At 37.8% G+C, this 13,704-nt stretch overlaps 1 pseudogene; it reads right to left on the bottom strand.

The window, feature by feature from the left end:
• Positions 1–11,999: 11,999 nt before the first annotated feature.
• Positions 12,000–13,704, bottom strand: part of LOC144256051 (tolloid-like protein 1) — a 188,291-nt pseudogene continuing 186,586 nt past the window's right edge.

The following is a 13,704-nucleotide window of genomic DNA, read 5'->3' as shown; positions in this document are numbered from 1 at the left end:
ATAAACCCCTTACATACCTTAATTTTTTCAACACTTACTGTTGTTTGTATTCATAATAGCTGCCATTCTGACTGGAATGAGATGAAATCTTACAGTAGTTTTGATTGGAAATGCAAATCAAAACTAATCTAAGATTTCATCTCACTCCAATCAGAACAGCAGCTATTATGAATACAAACAACAATAAGTGTTGGTGAGGATGTGGGGAAAAAGGTACACTCATACACTGCTGGTGGTACTCCAAATTGGTGCAGCCAATATGGAAAGCAGTATGGAGATTTCTTGGAAAATTGGAAATGGAACCACCATTTGACCCAGCTATCCCTCTCCTTGGTCTATACCCAAAGGATTTAAAAAGAGCATACTACAGGGACACTGCCACATCAATGTTTATAGTAGCACAATTCACAATAGCTAAACTGTGGAACACCTAGGTGCCCTTCAATAGATTAATGGATTAAAAATGTGGCATATTTACACAATGGAATATTACTCAGCAATCAAAGAGAGTAAAATCATGGTATTCGAAGCTAAATGGATGGAGTTAGAGAAGATAATGTTAAGTGCAGTTAGCCAATCCCCAAAATCCAAATGTTGAATGTTTTCTCTGATATAAGAAGGCTGATTCATAGTGGGGTAGGCTGTGGGAGCTTGGGAGGAATAGACAAACTCTAGATAGGGAAGAGGGGTGGAAGGGGAAGGGAGAGGGCATGGGTTAGAAATGATGGTGGGATGTGATGGACATTATTATCCAAAGTATATGTATGAAGACACTTATTGTTGTGAATGTGCTTTGTATACAACCAGAGATATGACAAATTGTGCTCTATATGTGTAATAAGAATTCTAATGCCTTCTGCTGTCATATACAAATAAAATTTAAAAAATTTTTCAACACTATTTTTTCAGTGTCACTAAAATTTTTGAGATGAACTGATTCTACCATAAAAATGTCATGAGGGAATAGAGTTTCATTTTTATATTTTGATTGAAATTACTGTCATTAACTAAATTTCAACACTTGCTTTTCAGGAAAATACACTAACAGAGCTTTGGAAACATATGGAAAGCATATTTGTACGGGGATACACATATGGAAAGACTATTTGTAATAGTCATTTATCTATTATAATCATCCTACAATGTTTATATTTTTCCAATTATATTTTCACTTGCAAGTCTTTAAAAGTGATGCTTATTGTATTCATTTTTTATTTAAAAAATTGAGAGAGAGGTTTTATATATAGTGAGATGTGGTTAGGGCTCTACAGCTGCTTAGAAATCTTCCTGTGTTGGTTCCTGAAGTATGATGTCAAGGTTGCACCTAAGTCAGACAATCAGTATGAATTCAGGCTCAGTGAGTGATTGACTGGCAAGTTAAAAGATGGACAATGAGAAAAGTATATGTCAAAAGAACTTTTAGAAACTAAGAATGCTACTTCATACTGTATTAAAGTTGGCTTTGCCATCACTTGCTTCCTAAGCTAATGACAACATTTCTAAATTTTATAACAATATCACTAAAAGACCAAAAGGTAAATAGTCATTGGAAACCATTTGCTTTGAATTAAAGCATTAAAAAGTTTCATTTACCGATTGCATTTTTCTCGTTGATATGTTCATCTTACGTGTCTGTTCTTGTAAAATGGAAAGCATTAAAATTCAAATTTTATAAAGCTTTTGAATATAATTATTATTCCTGTTTTCAACCTCCCATGATAGATTTAACAAGTTATATCAAAGGTTTTCCAAAAGTCAAATCTTATTCCCATAACACTAAATAAGTCTCTAAATATTTTGGTAATTGCTTTAAGTAAGTTACTTTTAATGTCACACATGGTTGTACTAAATATAAATATGGATGAAATGTAATGATTTTTTAAAAAATACCTTTTAACCCATTAAAAAATAAAATTAGTTTTGATGCTTTGGGGGATTTTCCTTATACTGAACAAAATTTGATATTTGAAGTTTACCATCAAAAATGTAGCAATAATAGAAACCAAGTAAGAGTGTCTAGGATATTTAACAACAAAATTGAACAAGCTTTAAATTTGATACTGTGACACATTAAAATTAGCTCAAGATAGCAAAAAGTCAACCAAGGAAGACACGGGATATTTGGGGACTTTGGAAATACAACTCCTATTTCTCATTCTTTGCCTTTAAAAAATTGTTTTATGAAATTGTTTTATTATGATCACCTTAAAAGTAATATTTATTTTTGAAATTAACTTTTAAAAATAACTTAAAAAATCATATTGAGCAGAATTTTTGTTGTTTTTGTTCTGTATATAGTCCTGAGGATTGCACAGGAGTTAGAACTTTTGCAAATATAAAGCAAAACCAATATGCTGATTAGGGATTCATAATAATTTACAATATTAATTTAATAAAATGCCTAGAACAATGTCTAACAATTACTAACAAAATAACAATGAAGCTGTCTGCACTTAACAGACGTAAGGCAAATGTTGAATTAAGGTAAAAATTATATGCAGTAAACTCATATCTGACATAATATACAATAAAATTAATATCCACACTGAAGGTCTAACGTTATGACAATATGCTTCCTACAAACCTCTATAATTTCCCAATGGGGTTGAGCATAGCTCATCGTGGCCTAATGTCAATTGGAATATTCAGACTATTTCTTAAAAATAGAATGCTATAATTTCCCTACCATGCCATGTAAAATAATTTAATATATTCATTTTAACAAAAGGTTCAAACTACAGTGTGTTTGTTTTAAATTTTTAGTATTAATTCTGGTTCTTAACGATATCTACAGTTAACATTCTACTTTTCATGCTGTTCCTAAAAGGAACAATATCTTTACCCTGAAAGTGTTACTCTAATTCACCCCTAAAATTTACTTTATGTGAAAAAGTTTCATCATTCAAAAACCCTACTGTTTGTATATATTGAGATTGATTCAAATACATTGGGTACAGATGTTGATATCAGACAAGCTGGGTTTCTACATCTAATTTTACACTATTACCCTGGGAAGTGGCATAATGTATTGGTGCCTCAGGTCCTGACTACAAAATGACAATGTTTCCAGAGTCCTCAATGGGTAGTATGAAGTTTAGAAGGAGCTGGTGTATGTGCCTAGCACAGGCTCAGAGTAGTGCAGAACTCTCCTGCTGTAAATGCCTTCTTCTCTCTTCTCCATTCCTGGCATATCTTAGCTAATTGGAGATCAGTGAAAAAATAGTGGAAGTTACTGGAATAAATCAGCTCCAAGCAGAGGCACATCTACATTGCAGGCAATAGTTACACATTTCTAAAGTAACAGTCATTGAGATCAAAATGACATTTTAAAAAAAAATGTATTTACACTTTACAATTTCTGAGTAGGGGAACATCTTTTCAGGAGAACAATGAGAGAAAGAACACATTAGCTACGTCTGTGTGTATAGTTTAATTCTGTAAAAATAAAGAAATATACCCGCCCAGCAGCCTGCAGCAGGGCCCGGAGATCCAGGCCAACTGATTTGCGTGGCCTGCCCTGCGGCTACAGAAGGCGTGGCGCCTCAGTGAAGCCATTAATTGGCAAGCAGGGAGGTTAGGGAAGGCCATTAGGTGGAATCCCACCAGCCAAGCCCACACGGACCCTTGGGCCGAGCACGGGTTCTCAGAAGGGGAAGGAAGCGGTACAGTCCCATCCCCCACAGCGGACACTCCGCCGAGGCAGTCAGCGGCCACCATCCGGGAAAGCTGAAGGATACACCGCCACTCTCCTTCAGAGTGCGACATCAAAACAGGTCGGTGTCATTCAGCTCACCCCCCAGACAGCGGGAATTCGCATAAAATCTCTCCTAGGCTTGCCGGGAGAGGGAGTATCAAGCTGAGCCTCCATACAGGCTAGGGGGAAACCAGAGACACCTCACCTCCAACCCCTCCTCCCAGTAGCAGCCAAAAGGAAACCTGGCTAGCCAGCGCTGGGGGAGGGGCAAGCAGAAAAAATCAAAGTGATAGAGTGCCAGGGATCCCAGCAGCCTGCAGCAGGACCCCGGAGATCCAGGCCAACTGATTCGCGTGGCCTGCCCTGCGGCTACAGAAGGCGTGGCGCCTCAGTGAAGCCATTAATTGGCAAGCAGGGAGGTTAGGGAAGGACATTAGGTGGAATCCCACCAGCCAAGCCCACACGGACCCTTGGGCCGAGCACGGGATCTCAGAAGGGGAAGGAAGCGGTACAGTCCCATCCCCCACAGCGGACACTCCACCGAGGCAGTCAGCGGCCACCATCCGGGAAAGCTGAAGGATACACCGCCACTCTCCTTCAGAGTGCAACATCAAAACAGCGGACACTCCATCCAGGCAGTCAGTGGCCACCATCCAGGAAAGCTGAAGAATACACCACCACTCTCCAACAGCTTGCAACATCAAAACAGCCAGCAGCAGGACCCCGGAGATCCAGGCCAACTGATTCGCGCGGCCTGCCCCGCAGCTACAGAAGGCGTGGCGCCTCAGAGAAGCCATTAATTAGCAAGCAGGGAGGTTAGGGACTGCCATTAGGTGGAATCCCGCCAGCCAAGCCCACCGCCCACCCCCGGAACAGGCCCAGCGTCCTGCCAGCATTGTAGTCATGACACCCCAATTGGAATAGGGACAGAGCAGAGCCGCCTTCCACTCCCGGAACAGGCCCAGAGAGCCGCCAGCGTGGTAGACACGTCACCCCAATTGGAGTAGGGGCACAGCCGCCGCCCGCACCTGCAAGGGAGACTTTTCAAGTATACAAGAGCAACATAAATAAATAGGGGGTAAATTTCAAAACACAACAGTTGCACCAAGCAGAAAGAAACGCGAGCAGTATGAAAAGACAAGGAAAGAAAGGACCACAAGCAATGCAGGTCAACTCAACTTTAGAAGAGGTAATAGCTGCAACAGATGGAATATCAGATAAAGAGTTCAGGATATATATGCTTCAGATGATCTGGAGTCTCAAGGAAGACATGAGACAGCAAAATCAGACAATGAAAGATCACATTGACAAACAAATCCAGGAAGTAAAAGATCAATTTCACAGGGAGATAGAGGTAATAAAAAACAAACAAATTGAAATTCTAGAAATGCAGGAAACAATAAACCAACTTAAAAACTCAATTGAGAATACTACCAGCAGAGTAGATCACTTAGAAGAGAGAACATCAGACAATGAAGACAAAGTATTTCAACTGGAAAAGAACATAGACAGCTCAGCAAGTCTGCTAAGAAACCATGAGCAGAACATCCAAGAATTATGGGACAATATCAAAAGACCAAATTTAAGAGTCATTGGGATACAGGAAGGCACAGAGCTCCATTCCAAAGGAATAAACAGTCTATTCAGTGAAATAATACGAGAAAACTTCCCAGAATTGAAGATTGAGACAGAATCCCAAATCCTAGAAGCCTACAGGACGCCGAATGTGCAAAATCATAAGAGATCCACACCTAGACACATTATAATGAAGATGTCCAACATACAGAATAAGGAGAGAATTTTAAAAGCTGCAAGAGAAAGAAAGCAGATTACATTTAGGGGTAAACCAATCAGGATAACAGCTGATCTCTCAACACAGACTCTGAAAGCTAGAAGATCCTGGAATAACATATTTCAAACACTGAAAGACAATGGGCTCCAACCAAGAATCGTGTATCCGGCGAAATTAAGCTTCAGGTTAGAAGATGAAATTAAAACCTTCCACAATAAACAAAAGTTAAAAGAATTCGCAGCTAGAAAACCATCTCTTCAAAAAATCCTTGGCAAAACATTACAGGAAGAGGAAATGGAAAACAACATTGAAAACCAACAATGGGAGGTAGGACAGTAAAGGGGGGAAAGTAGTCAAAGAGGATAACAAATCAGGTTTAGTAACATCAATAAACAAATATGGATAGAAGAACAAACCATATCTCAATAATAACCCTAAATGTTAATGGCTTAAACTCACCAATTAAGAGACACAGGCTAGTAGAATGGATCAAAAAACAAGACCCAACAATATGCTGTCTACAGGAGACGCATTTGATAGGAAAAGATATACATAGACTGAAGGTGAAAGGTTGGGAAAAATCATATCACTCATATGGACCGCGGAAACAAGCAGGAGTGTCCATACTCATATCTAATAAAATAGATTTCAAGCCAAAGCTAATCAAAAGGGATATAGAAGGACACTTCATACTGCTCAAGGGAACCATACACCAACAAGACATAACAATCATAAATATTTATGCCCCAAATAATTGTGCAGCTGTATTCATCAAGCAAACTCTTTTCAAGTTCAAGAGTCTAATAGACCAACATACAATAATCATGGGAGACTTCAACACACCTCTCTCACCACTGGACAGATCTTCCAAACAAAAGTTAAATAAGGAAACTATAGAACTCAATAACACAATTAACAACCTAGACTTAATTGACATATATAGACTATACCACCCAACATCAAGTAGCTACACTTTTTTCTCAGCAGCACATGGAACCTTCTCAAAAATCGACCATATACTATGTCACAGGGCAACTCTTAGACAATACAAAGGGGTAGAGATAATACCATGCATCTTATCTGATCATAATGGAATGAAACTGAAAATCAATGATAAAAGAAGAAAGGAAAAAGCAAGCATCACCTGGAGAATGAACAATAGGTTACTGAGTGATCAATGGGTTTTAGAAGACATCAAGGAGGAAATTAAAAAATTCCTAGAGTTAAATGAAAACACAGACACAACATATCGGAATCTATGGGACACATTGAAAGCAGTTCTAAGAGGAAAATTCATTGCTTGGAGTTCATTCCTCAAAAAAAGAAAAAACCAACAAATAAATGATCTCATACTTCATCTCAAAATCCTAGAAAAAGAAGAGCAAAACAACAGCAAAAGAAGTAGAAGGCAAGAAATAATTAAAATCAGAGCTGAAATTAATGAAATTGAAACAAAAGAAACAATTGAAAAAATTGACAAAACTAAAAGCTGGTTCTTTGAAAAAATAAATAAAATTGACAGACCCTTAGCCATGCTAACGAAGAGAAGAAGAGAGAGAACCCAAATTACTAGCATACGGGATGAAAAAGACAATATCAAAACAGACACTTCAGAAATACAGAATATAATCAGAAATTACTTTGAATCCTTATACTCCAATAAAATAGAAGATAGTGAAGGCATAGATAAATTCCTTGAGTCCTATGATCTGCCCAGATTGAGTCAGGAGGATATAGACAACCTAAACAGACCAATAACAATAGAGGAAATAGAAGAAACCATCAAAAGACTACCAACTAAGAAAAGCCCAGGACCGGATGGGTATACAGCAGAGTTTTACAAAACCTTTAAAGAGGAACTAACACCAATACTTTTCAAGCTATTTCAGGAAATAGAAAAAGAGGGAGAACTTCCAAATTCATTCTACGAGGCCAACATCACCCTGATTCCGAAACCAGACAAAGACACATCAAAGAAGGAAAACTACAGACCAATATCTCTAATGAACCTTGACGCAAAAATCCTCAATAAAATTGTGGCGAATCGGATTCAAATACATATCAAAAAAATTATACATCATGATCAAGTAGGATTCATCCCTGGGATGCAAGGCTGGTTTAATATACGGAAATCAATAAATGTTATTCACCACATCAATAGACTTAAAAATAAGAACCATATGATCATCTCAATAGATGCAGAAAAAGTATTCCACAAAGTACAGCATCCCTTTATGTTCAAAACGCTAGAAAAATTGGGGATAACAGGATCATACCTCAACATTGTAAAAGCAATCTATGATAAGCCACAGGCCAGCATCATTCTGAATGGAGAAAAATTGAAGGCATTCCCTCTAAGATCTGGTACAAGACAGGGATGCCCTCTCTCACCACTTCTGTTCAACATAGTCCTCGAAACACTGGCCAGAGCAATTAGACAGTCAAAAGAAATTAAAGGCATAAAAATAGGAAAAGAAGAACTTAAATTATCACTATTTGCAGATGATATGATTCTATACCTAGCAGACCCAAAAGGGTCTACAAAGAAGCTATTAGAGCTAATAAATGAATTCAGCAAAGTGGCAGGATATAAGATCAACACGCATAAATCAAAGGCATTCCTGTATATGAGCGACAAATCCTCTGAAACGGAAATGAGGACAACTACTCCATTCACAATATCCACCCAAAAAATAAAATACTTGGGAATCAACCTAACAAAAGAGGTGAAAGATTTATACAATGAAAATTACAGAACCCTAAAGAAAGACATAGAAGAAGACCTTAGAAGATGGAAAAACATACCCTGCTCATGGATAGGCAGAACTAACATCATCAAAATGGCGATATTACCAAAAGTTCTCTATAAGTTCAATGCAATGCCAATCAAAATCCCAACAGCATATCTTGTAGAAATAGATAAAAGAATCATGAAATTCATATGGAATAATAAAAGACCCAGAATAGCTAAAACAATACTAAGCAGGAAGTGTGAATCAGGCAGTATAGCGATACCAGACTTCAAACTATACTACAGAGCAATAGTAACAAAAACAGCATGGTACTGGTACCAAAACAGGCGGGTGGACCAATGGTACAGAATAGAGGACACAGTAACCAATCCACAAAACTACAACTATCTTATATTTGATAAAGGGGCTAAAAGCATGCAATGGAGGAAGGATAGCATCTTCAACAAATGGTGCTGGGAAAACTGGAAATCCATTTGCACCAAAATGAATCTGAATCCCTATCTCTCGCCGTGCACAAAAGTTAACTCAAAATGGGTCAAGGAGCTTGATATTAAATCAGAGACACGGCATCTGATAGAAGAAAAAGTTGGTTATGATCTACACGCTGTGGGATCGGGCTCCAAATTCCTCAATAGGACACCCATAGCGCTAGAGTTAACAAATAGAATCAACAAATGGGACTTACTCAAACTAAAAAGTTTTTTCTCAGCAAAAGAAACAATAAGAGAGATAAATAGGGAGCCTACATCCTGGGAACAAATCTTTACTCCACACACTTCAGATAGAGCCCTAATAACCAGAATATACAAAGAACTCAAAAAATTAGACAATAAGATAAGAAATAACCCAATCAATAAATGGGCCAAGGACCTGAACAGACACTTCTCAGAGGAGGACATACAATCAATCAACAAGTACATGAAAAAATGCTCACCATCGCTAGCAGTCAGAGAAATGCAAATCAAAACTACCCTAAGATACCATCTCACTCCAGTAAGACTGGCAGCCATTAGGAAGTCAAACAATAATAAGTGCTGGAGAGGATGCGGGGAAAAGGGCACTCTTGTTCATTGCTGGTGGGACTGCAAATTGGTGCAGCCAATTTGTAAAGCAGTATGGAGATTTCTCGGAAAGCTGGGAATGGAACCACCATTTGACCCAGCTATTCCCCTTCTCGGTCTATTCCCTAAAGCCCTAACAAGAGCATGCTACAGGGACACTGCTACATCGATGTTCATAGCAGCTCAATTCACGATAGCAAGACTGTGGAACCAGCCTAGATGCCCTTCAATAGATGAATGGATAAAAAAAATGTGGCATTTATACACTATGGAGTATTACTCTGCATTAAAAAATGACAAAATTATAGAATTTGGAGGGAAATGGATGGCATTAGAGCAGATTATGCTAAGTGAAGCTAGTCAATCTTTAAAAAACAAATACCAAATGACTCCTTTGATATAAGGGGTGTAAACAAGGACAGGGTAGGGACGAAGAGCTTGAGAAGAATATTTACAGTAAACAGGGATGAGAGGTGGGAGGGAAAGGGAGTGAGAAGGGAAATTGCATGGAAATGGAAGGCGATCCTCAGGGTTATACAAAATGTCATATAAGAGGTAAGGAGGGGTAAGTCAAGAGAATACAAATGGAAGACATGATTTACAGTAGAAGGGGTAGAGAGAGAAAAGGGGAGGGGAGGGGAGGGGAGGGGAGGGGGGATAGTAGACAATAGGACAGACAGCAGAATACATCAGACACTAGAAAGGCAATATGTCAATCAATGGAAGGGTAACTGATGTGATACAGCAATTTGTATACGGGGTAAAAGCGGGAGTTCATAATCCACTTGAATCAAACCGTGTAATATGATGTATTAAGAACTATGTAATGTTATGAACGACCAATAAAAAAAAAAAAAGAAATATACCCAATTTTATTAAACACTGAACATTCATGGACAGGTAACAGAAACAAAGCTATTTCATAGAGCAATCTACATCAACATCCAAAAACATCAAAATAGAGTTCTCTAAAGGAAAGAGTCTTTCTTTAATGGAGTTGGTAATAATTAGAAGTTCCCATTATTTGTCCATGAATCCTAAGAACGGTGCTACTTCAAACAGGATTCTAGTAGAACTTGGCACAATAAATTTAACTTTTCAACCATCTCATTACTTTTTCACCATCTTGTGGCTTCACTCACTCAGACAGTCTCACACATATGTACATTAATATTAAAAACACACATGGCTGTAAAGCAGAAAACTCATTCTAAAATTACATTTTCTACAACAAAAGCAGGTCACCATATTTACGTCCCATGTCTCAGTCACAGAAATGGATTTTCCTCATGGAGCTACTGATTTGCATACACTATCAGGTTCAACATTTCAGAGGTGTGTTTCTAGGAGGATCTGTTTGATCATGTGCAAGAATTCTAAGGCATTATAAGAAGTTGTTCCACAGGACGAGGGCTGCCCAGGCAATGATATACCCTTGGTATATTTAACAAGTCTTTAGTCTTCAAATGCTAACAGCCAGACACAGGGAGACATTCATAGTCTACAGGTGGTTGGCTCAAAGGTAAAAATGTGTTTTGAAAAAATGTTTATGCAATAGCACCATAGGAAATCTTTCAGTAATGAATTCATTTTTTCCCCAACATTGCATTTTTAAACTGAATTTCAGGAAGAGAGAGAGGGAGAGAGACAGAGGGAAAAAAATAGAGTTTTCAATTCTCACAAGGCCTATTTCCACTTCATCTAATTTTTTTAAATACACTAACCATGACAATATAAACAATAATAACTACAACAATAATAGGTCAACAATGAGAAACAGACAAAAGCAGCAGTAGTAACTTGAGTGTGTTCCATCCAGGCAGGCATCTAGAAGAATCCTGTGCACACCCCGGGGAAGTTTTCTCATAAGGTTCGTAAGACATCACAGGCTTCTTGGATTTGATGTATAAAGGCAGCACTTACACAGAAGGAACTGAATTCACCAATTAGCTGGGCATTTCCAGTAATTAAATAAATGATGTTCAGCATTGGCTTTAATTGACACTACTTGACCTCTTACACTAGTCAAAATGTAAGAACAATGAAGTGGTCTCAAGATCATTTGTGTTTCAAAGAGGTTAAACTGGCCTGCAAGTGAAAATAATGAAGCTGAAATATTCAGTTTCCAAACATCAGACAGACAGACGCACACACACACACACACACACACACACACACACACACACACACTTAAAGTACAAACCACCCTCAAAGACTCCCATTTCACATCAGCTCATATGGATCTGGTTTACATTGTATCCATGATACAAAGTCAAAGCAATTATGCTAAGAAGAGGTTTTTCCAGTTTATGACCTGCAAGATCAGTCCCAAATCTTGAAAAATGGTCAAAAGGTTCATTTGCAGGGTCACAGCCCCTGAATTGAACTGTCTGAATTGCGAGGCATCTGTTTCAAGCTGTGAACAGAAGCTTGTAGAGTCTCCCTTGAAGCACAAGTTGCCCCTCAACCAGCTTTAACAGCACATCAAGCACGGAGTTCAAATATCCTCCCATTGCTAAACAGGATTGGCTAGAAGCTTGTCTTCTAGTGCAGAGATCATTCTGACCTTACAGTTTTCTTTTGTTCAAACTCATTATATAAAAAACATTTGTGCTAATAACATCAGTTTTTTTTTTTAATATGTCTATTTCTTCTTTCCATCGTGCACAATCCTTTATGTTCTGACAGAGCTTTTGGTGTTATTTTTTGGTGTGTGTGGTTTTTGGATATCTTATGCTTTTGTATCTTACATAAAATCCTTTGTTGTTGATTGTGTCATCCGTGTGTAAATTAATTAAAATGGCATCCCCAATTGAATAGATTTCTTCTGGTGGCTGAAAGAAAACAAAACAAAACAACAGAATGAGTTGCTTTTTCTTCATGGCAATGCATGTTTGAGCATGTTTTTCTTTGGCATATAATTCCACCCTCCCAACAACCTTGACAAATCAATATGATTGACTGCTTCCTTTTACAGATGAGGAAACTTGAGACTGAGAAAAGACAATGTTATGCTAGACATCAAAAGGCTAGTCAATGCTATAGCTGGGCTTCAAACCTGCATGAGCCTATTTCTACTTTCCTTTCTAGATTCGTATTTCTTCCCCAAACCCTTAAGGCAAGTTTTTTAAAAAATATATATTTATAAAGAGAGGTCAGAAAAGGTAAAAGGATGTTAAATTTGTTTCACAAATTACTGAGTCAAAGCCACTCTAGAATTGAAATCTTCAATTAATTTTTGCTTTAATAATTTAAGTAGCAAGAAATTTCTTTTTTCTTTATTTCAGTTGTTATTTGGGCAAAAGTTCAACAGTATTATTTAGGCAATAGATACTGGCAGACATTCAAAAAATTGGGACTAATATCTTCACAACAGAATATGTATTCAGAAGACTATTCAATATTAATTTAGTGTATCCCAGGAAAGAAGCATTGAGAAAACCTTAATATTTCTTTTTTTTTTGGTTCTCATTTCTCGTGGTGACATTTTCTAGCCTGTTTCTGGCACTCTGCACTTGTACATGAGACACTGTGAAATGAACAATATTCCTAGAGCATAGACTGAGCCAACATACCAGCAGCTGACCCTCCACTCCCACCAAGAATATCAGCTGAAAAGGGAATGTCAATTAGAATGATGTGCATATTCTTTCTGTTAATGCTTTAATTGAGGAAGGTGATGAAATTGTTAAATTTGTGTGTTTAAGTTTACTGCACTTAGATTATTATTTAAATGCCTATTGCACAATAAAAAGGTAGAACATGCTTTGAGATTATTGAGTATTTCAATACTTATTATACAATAAAAAGTTAGAATATGGAAGTAACCAAAAAGTATAACTACTACATTAATCTGCTTGGCTAATATAATCAGGCAAATTCATCAGGAGTAGAAAAGTGGGAGGGTGGAAGAGCACATTCATTATATTTCTTCAAGCCGTTAGTAATATAACTTTTTGCACAAATATCGCAAATTTTAAATGTTACACACAGTAATCATCAATTAATAGGCATTTTAGTTTTGTCTACAGTATCCCCTTGGTGGTGTACTTACCCCAGATCCACAGAATCAACCAAGTCCCACTGCTGTGGAATCGAGACCATCAAAGAACTCAACATAGTCATAGCCACAATCAGCTTCTTCTTCCACTTCAAAGGTCTGGAAGGACAATTCAAGCAGAGAGCCTCGTTCTGACACTAACAACCACTCACAGTCCACCTGTCCTGGGTAGTTGTTATCTCCAAACTGTGCGTGTGAGTATAGCTCTCTGGGTTTGGGTTCTGCTTTCAATCGTCCACCACACTCTACCAGGAAAGAAAAAGGGACTAGAAAAATGAGCTTCAACTGGTCTAATTTTCAACTTCAGTGTATTCTGACATTCTCCAACTTCTGTTTCCATTTCC

Source organism: Urocitellus parryii, chromosome 7 (assembly GCF_045843805.1).
Source record: "Urocitellus parryii isolate mUroPar1 chromosome 7, mUroPar1.hap1, whole genome shotgun sequence".
Classification (NCBI taxonomy): domain Eukaryota; kingdom Metazoa; phylum Chordata; class Mammalia; order Rodentia; family Sciuridae; genus Urocitellus; species Urocitellus parryii.
This window is presented reverse-complemented; position numbering and strand designations above follow the sequence as displayed.